Raw genomic sequence first — 8,087 nt, 5'->3', positions numbered from 1 at the left:
GGGGGGTGGAGGGAGGTCATTGCTATTAACTCCCTCTCTGCTGTGGACTCTTAAAATAGTATCTCATATCTAATAACCAAGTGATGCATTCAGACTCCTGCTATCTCTGGCACTGCAATGGTTAACTGTCTGGGACTAAAATGTCTCATTTATAAAAGACAGAGCTGTTTTTGCTAAAATTAGCAAAATAAAGTGGTGCAGGTATTGAAAGGGTTAATGCCAGGAATGGTTAAATCTGCCTGTCCCTGTTCTTTCACTCTGCTCTTTTTATTCCATCCTTTGCTCTCTCTTTTTCCCAATCTGTGGCTCTCTACCCCTATGTATTTATAGATCTCTCTCTCTCACTCCCACACACTCCCTCCTGTCTCCACCTTCTCAGTCCCTGATTGGTTTGCAACCTGTGTACCAGAGACACACAGATCCCTGATACGGAGAGATAGAGACAGAACAGGAGAGTGAGAGACAGGTGGCTGCACCTGAGGGAGTTTGTACCTGAGATAGACAGTGAGGGACAGCGGAGGATGTACCTGACGTACCTGAGAGACTACAGGTGTGCATGTAATGTTAACTAGAGAAAGATAGGCATGTAACTTAACTGAGACGGACACTTACCTGCAGATAAATGGCACTCACCAGAAGAAGGAATACAAAATCTGGCTACTGAGAGACCTTTGCTTTTGAGACACCATCCTGTAACTGGGAGACATTGGCTTGTGAGACATTATACTTCAACTGAGAGACATTCATTTGTAAGACACCTTCATACTTCTGGCAGTCATTGGCTTGTGATACACTCTCCTAGATCTGAGAGACACTGGCTTAGATCTGAGAGATATTGGCTAGTGAGACATCATCTTGCATCTCATTGGCTAGTGAGATACCATCCTGCATATGAGACATATTGGCTAATGAGACACCTGTATAAATATGAGAGTCAATAGCTTGTGATACACTCTCCTAGTTCTGAGATACATTGGCTTGTGTGACCTATTCTACATCTCTGAGACATTGGCTTGTAAAACACCTTCCTGCAACAAAGAGACATTTACTTGTGAGACACCCTCTTTAAACTGAGAGACAGTTGTAATGTGAGACACCTACCTACATCCAACAGTCACTGGCTTGTGAGACACCTGACTACATTCAAGAGTCACTGGCTTGTGAGACACCTGACTACACCAAATAGTCACTGGCTTGTGAGACACCTGCCTACACCCAATAGTCACTGGCTTGTGAGACACCTGCCTACACCAAATAGTCACTGGCTTGTGAGACACCTGCCTACACCCAATAGTCACTGGCTTGTGAGACACCTGCCTACACCCAATAGTCACTGGCTTGTGAGACACCTGCCTACATCCAAGAGTCACTGGCTTGTGAGACACCTGACTACATTCAAGAGTCACTGGCATGTGAGACACCTGCCTACACCCAAGAGTCACTGGCTTGTGAGACACCTGCCACCATCCAAGAGTCACTGGCTTGTGAGACACCTGCCTACATCCAAGAGTCACTGGCTTGTGAGACACCTGACTACATCCAAGAGGCACTGACTTGTGAGACACCTGACTACATCCAAGAGTCACTGACTTGTGAGACACCTGACTACATCCAAGAGTCACTGACTTGTGAGACACCTGCCTACATCCAAGAGTCACTGGCTTGTGAGACACCTGCCTACATCCAAGAGTCACTGACTTGTGAGACACCTGCCTACACCCAAGAGTCACTGGTTTGTGAGACACCTGACTACATTCTAGAGTCACTGGCTTGTGAGACACCTGCCTACACCCAAGAGTCACTGGCTTGTGAGACACCTGACTACATTCGAGAGTCACTAGCATGTGAGACACCTGCCTACGCCAAGAGTCACTAGCTTGTGAGACACCTGCCTGCATCCAAGTCACTGGCTTGTGAGACACCTGACTACATTTGAGAGTCACTGGCATGTGAGACACCTGCCTACACCCAAGAGTCACTGGCTTGTGAGACACCTGCCTGCATCAAAGTCACTGGCTTGTGAGACACCTGCCTACATCCAAGAGTCACTGGCTTGTGAGACACCTGCCTCCATCCAAGAGTCACTGGCTTGTGAGACACCTGCCTACATCCAAGAGGCACAGACTTGTGAGACACTTGCCTACACCCAAGAGGCACAGACTTGTGAGACACCTGCCTACATCCAAGAGGCACAGACTTGTGAGACACCTGCCTATATCCAAGAGGCACTGGCTTGTGAGACACCTGCCTATATCCAAGAGGCACTGGCTTGTGAGACACCTGACTACATCCAAGAGGCACTGACTTGTGAGACACCTGCCTACATCCAAGAGGCACTGGCTTGTGAGACACCTGACTACATTCAAGAGTCACTGGCTTTTGAGACACCTGCCTACACCCAAGAGTCACTGGCTTGTGAGACACCTGCCGGCATCCAAAAGTCACTGGCTTGTGAGACACCGGCCTACATCCAAAAATCACTGACTTGTGAGACACCTGCCTACATCCAAGAGGCACTGGCTTGTGAGACACCGGCCTACATCCAAAAATCACTGACTTGTGAGACACCTGCCTACATCCAAGAGGCACTGGCTTGTGAGACACCAGCCTACATCCAAGAGACACTGGCTTGTGAGACACCTGCCTACACCCAAGAGGCACTGGCTTGTGAGACATTTGCCTACACCCAAGAGGCACTGGCTTGTGAGACACCTGCCTACACCCAAGAGGCACTGGCTTGTGAGACACCTGCCTACACCCAAGAGGCACTGGCTTGTGAGACACCTGCCTACACCCAAGAGGCACTGGCTTGTGAGACACCTGCTTACACCCAAGAGTCACTGACTTGTGAGACACCTGCCTACATCCAAGAGGCACTGGCTTGCGAGAACTCTTGCTACATCTTAACCACGTTGGCTTGTGAGACACCTGCCTATATATCAGAGACATTGGCAAGTAAAACACACACCTGATAGTCATACACCTACACCTGAGAGACAGTCACCTGCAGGACCCAAACCTGAAAGACATCAGCTTTCAGCTGATAATCATACTACGTTTATATTGTAACTAGAAATTAATTCCAAAGACAACTCTGTACTCGAGAGACCTGAAAGACAACTACCTGCACTCAAGTAGCTCTATGATACTTGGCTTAACAGAAACACAGTTTTACTTAGAAGACCCTCATCTGCACCAAAGATACCACCGCCTGCAAATGCTCAGTTTCAATTGAGAGACAAAATGATGAAAATAGTAAGTTTTTATGATATTCCAGTGTTTGCACTTAGCTTTATGATCTGGACTTGCACCTTTAAGCAATGAGCAACAGACCCTGTGAATGTGTCCTGTGTTTATGTGCATCTGTGTGTATATGTGTTTGTGTGTGTATGTGTAAGCGCGTGTGTATTTGCATGTGTGAGTGTGTGTTTTAACATGTGTGTCAGTGTGTCTGTATATGTGCATGTGTGTGTATATGTGTTTGTGTGTGTATGTGTAAGCGCGTGTGTATATGCATGTGTGAGTGTGTGTTTTTATACGTGTGTCAGTGTTACTGTATATGTGCATCTGTGTGTATATGTGTTTGTGTGTGTATGTGTAAGCGTGTGTGAATATGCATGTGTGAGTGTGTGTTTTTACACGTGTGTCAGTGTGTCTGTATATGTGCATCTGTGTGTATATGTGTTTGTGTGTGTATGTTTAAGCGCGTGTGTGAGTGTGTGTTTTTATACGTGTGTCAGTGTGTCTGTATATGTGCATCTGTGTGTATATGTGTTTGTGTGTGTATGTGTAAGCGCGTGTGTATGTGCATGTGTGAGTGTGTGTTTTAACATGTGTGTCAGTGTGTCTGTATATGTGCATCTGTGTGTATATGTGTTTGTGTGTGTATGTGTAAGCGCGTGTGTATGTGCATGTGTGAGTGTGTGTTTTTACACGTGTGTCAGTGTGTCTGTATATGTGCATCTGTGTGTATATGTGTTTGTGTGTGTATGTGTAAGCGCGTGTGTATGTGCATGTGTGAGTGTGTGTTTTAACATGTGTGTCAGTGTGTCTGTATATGTGCATGTGTGTGTATATGTGTTTGTGTGTGTATGTGTAAGCGCGTGTGTATATGCATGTGTGAGTGTGTGTTTTTATACGTGTGTCAGTGTGACTGTATATGTGCATCTGTGTGTATATGTGTTTGTGTGTGTATGTGTAAGCGCGTGTGAATATGCATGTGTGAGTGTGTGTTTTTACACGTGTGTCAGTGTGTCTGTATATGTGCATCTGTGTTTGTGTGTGTATGTTTAAGCACGTGTGTATGTGCATGTGTGAGTGTGTGTTTTTATACGTGTGTCAGTGTGTCTGTATATGTGCATCTGTGTGTATATGTGTTTGTGTGTGTATGTGTAAGCGCGTGTGTATGTGCATGTGTGAGTGTGTGTTTTAACATGTGTGTCAGTGTGTCTGTATATGTGCATCTGTGTGTATATGTGTTTGTGTGTGTATGTGTAAGCGCGTGTGTATGTGCATGTGAGTGTGTGTGTTTTAACATGTGTGTCAGTGTGTCTGTATATGTGCATCTGTGGGTATATGTGTTTGTGTGTGTATGTGTAAGCGCGTGTGTATGTGCATGTGTGAGTGTGTGTGAGTGTGTGTGTTTTAACATGTGTGTCAGTGTGTCTGTATATGTGCATCTGTGTGTATATGTGTTTGTGTGTGTATGTGTAAGCGCGTGTGTATGTGCATGTGTGAGTGTGTGTTTTAACATGTGTGTCAGTGTGTCTGTATATGTGCATCTGTGTGTATATGTGTTTGTGTAAGCGCGTGTGAATATGCATGTGTGAGTGTGTGTTTTTACACGTGTGTCAGTGTGTCTGTATATGTGCAACTGTGTGTATATGTGTTTGTGTGTGTATGTGTAAGCGCGTGTGTATGTGCATGTGTGAGTGTGTGTGTTTTAACATGTGTGTCAGTGTGTCTGTATATGTGCATCTGTGTGTATATGTTTTTGTGTGTGTATGTGTAAGCGCGTGTGTATGTGCATGTGTGAGTGTGTGTGTTTTAACATGTGTGTCAGTGTGTCTGTATATGTGTTTGTGTGTATGTGTATGTGCATGTGTGAGTGTGTGTTTTTACACATGTGTGTGTCAGTGCGTCTGTATATGTGCATGTGTGTGTATTTATGAGTGCATGCGTATGTGTGAGTGTGCGTATATATGTTTTTTATATGCATGTTTGTGTATATGTGTTTGTGTGTGTGTATGTGTATGAGTGTGTATTTGTGAGTGAATGTGTATATGTGTGAGTGTGTGTGTATGTGTGAGTGCTTGTGTACATTAGTGTACATATGTGTGTGAATGTTTGTATAACAACAGAATTTGGTGACGCTTTGCAAATAGGACATAATAATAACATATGTGTGAATGTTTGGAGTGAGTGCGTGTGTTAGTGAGTGCATATGTGCATGTGTGTGCATATGTGTGAGTGCATGTGTATGTGTGAGTATCTGTGTGCATGTGTAAGTGCATATGTACGTGCGCCTGTGTGAGTGCATGTGTATGTGTGAGTATGTGTGTGCATATGTGAGTGTATGTGTGAGTGAGTGTGGCCGTGAGTGTGTGTATGTGTGAGTATGTGTGTGCATATGTGAGTGTATGTGTGAGTGCTTGTGTACATCTTTGTATAACAACAGAATTTGGTAACGCTTTACAAAAAGGACATGATAATAATGTATGTGTGTATGTTTGGAGTGGGGTGTATGTGTGTAAGTGTGTTGTTATAGCGTGTCCCTGATTTTGCACTTTAACATAGTATATATTTCTTTTTGGCACAATGTTTTTTTAGTATGCTTGTTCCTTGCGCTCTGCTACATTGTATATCTCTGATTTCATATTCGTCTGGGTTTTTTTTGCCGCATTGTCTCAGTGATAGGAGCATATTGATATTTGCATAGCGACGACAGGCACATAGCACATTTGTTACCAGACAAGACAGGTGTGAGTGTGTTGCACAGGGTCCTCCAGGTTTGCCCATATATGTTTGTTCTCCAGTGTGTGTCATTGTGTGTTATAGTGTTGTAGGTACTGTGTGTAACTGTCTGTTTATAACACTGTGTGGCTCTGTTTGTGTAAGAAAGTCTGACTATCTTTCTCTGTTGGTGCATCATCTGCTATATTTGTATATCATTGTTTTAGTGTAACCATGTTTCACTTTCACAAACACACAAATAGAGAAGAAAAACACAGTGAAACAAACAGGTACAGAGTTGTGTTTTAATTCATCCATATATGTGTAAAGGCACAGCCACCCAACAGAGGTGCACAGTGGCATACACACATTAACAAATGTATAAAGTGATACACACAGGTGCAGATGTATAAAGTGATACACACAGGTGCAGATGTATACAGTGATACACACATTAACAGATTAATAAAGTGATACACACTGGTGCAGGTGTATAAAGTGATACACACAGGTGCAGGTGTATAAAGTGATACACACTGGTGCATGTGTATAAAGTGATACACACAGGTGCAGATGTATAAAGTGATACACACAGGTGCAGGTGTATAAAGTGATACACACAGGTGCAGGTGTATAAAGTGATACACACAGGTGCAGGTGTATAAAGTGATACGCACAGGTGCAGGTGTATAAAGTGATACGCACAGGTGCAGATTTATAAAGTGATACGCACAGGTGCAGGTGTATAAAGTGATACACACAGGTGCAGGTGTATAAAGTGATACAAACAGGTGCAGATTTATAAAGTGATACGCACAGGTGCAGATTTATAAAGTGATACACACAGGTGCAGGTGTATAAAGTGATACACACAGGTGCAGGTGTATAAAGTGATACGCACAGGTGCAGGTGTATAAAGTGATACGCACAGGTGCAGGTGTATAAAGTGATACGCACAGGTGCAGATTTAGAAAGTGATACGCGCAGGTGTATAAAGTGATACACACAGGTGCAGGTGTATAAAGTGATACAAACAGGTGCAGATTTATAAAGTGATACGCACAGGTGCAGATTTATAAAGTGATACACACAGGTGCAGGTGTATAAAGTGATACGCACAGGTGCAAGTGTATAAAGTGATACACACAGGTGCAGATTTATAAAGTGATACGCTCAGGTGCAGATTTATAAAGTGATACGCACAGGTGCAGATTTATAAAGTGATACACACAGGTGCACGTGTATAAAGTGATACACACTGGTGCAGCAGAATTTGCAGTAATATTTGTAACAATGTTATAGATGTAATGAAGCTAATTTGGCAGCATCTGAACACTTAATTGCAATCATAATTATTATTCTGATGCCCATAGTAAGTGGTGTATGATTCATAGTAAACTATATGATCTGAGTAGTATGTATACATTGTTTACACAAAAACTCTATTTTGCTTATGTGAACTGTGTTTGAGCAAAACTTTAAAACTGTAGAAACAGATTTGTTGCTTGAAACAGGACAAAAATATAAGAATGTTAAATTAGAAAAGTAAAAAAAAAAAAAAAGTCAAAATTTGCTTGGAAATATTTTCTGATCATTTGGAATATTACTGTTGAGTTGTCTCATGGCAAAGTATTTACGTAGTTAAAGGAACATGACAGTAAATAAATGCTAGATATAATTATGTATTTAAAGCAAAGATTTTTATTATTATTATTATTATTATTATTAAAGTGACAAGAATCCCAAATTTTCTTTAATGATTTGGATAGAACATACAATTTTAAACAACTTTCCAATTTACTTTTATTATCAAATTTGCTCATTCTCTCATTATCCTTTGTTGAAGGAACAGCATTGCACTAGAGGTAGTTAGCTGAACACATCTAGTTAGCCAATCACAAGAGACAAATGTGTGCAGACACGAATTAGCAGCAGCTCCCACTAGTGTAGGATATGTGCGTATTCTTTTTAAACAAGTGATACCAAGAGAATGAAGCACATTTAAAAATAGAAGTGAATTTAAAAGTGTTTTAAAATGACCTGCTCTATCTGAATCATGCAAGTTTAATTTTGACTTCCTATCCCTTTCATAAAAATAATAATAATGTAGATATTTTTAAATTATAATAGTTGAT

The sequence above is a fragment of the Bombina bombina genome, chromosome 7 (assembly GCF_027579735.1).
Source record: "Bombina bombina isolate aBomBom1 chromosome 7, aBomBom1.pri, whole genome shotgun sequence".
NCBI lineage: Eukaryota > Metazoa > Chordata > Amphibia > Anura > Bombinatoridae > Bombina > Bombina bombina.
The sequence above is the reverse complement of the archived record's forward strand: the minus strand, read 5'-3'. Positions refer to the sequence as shown.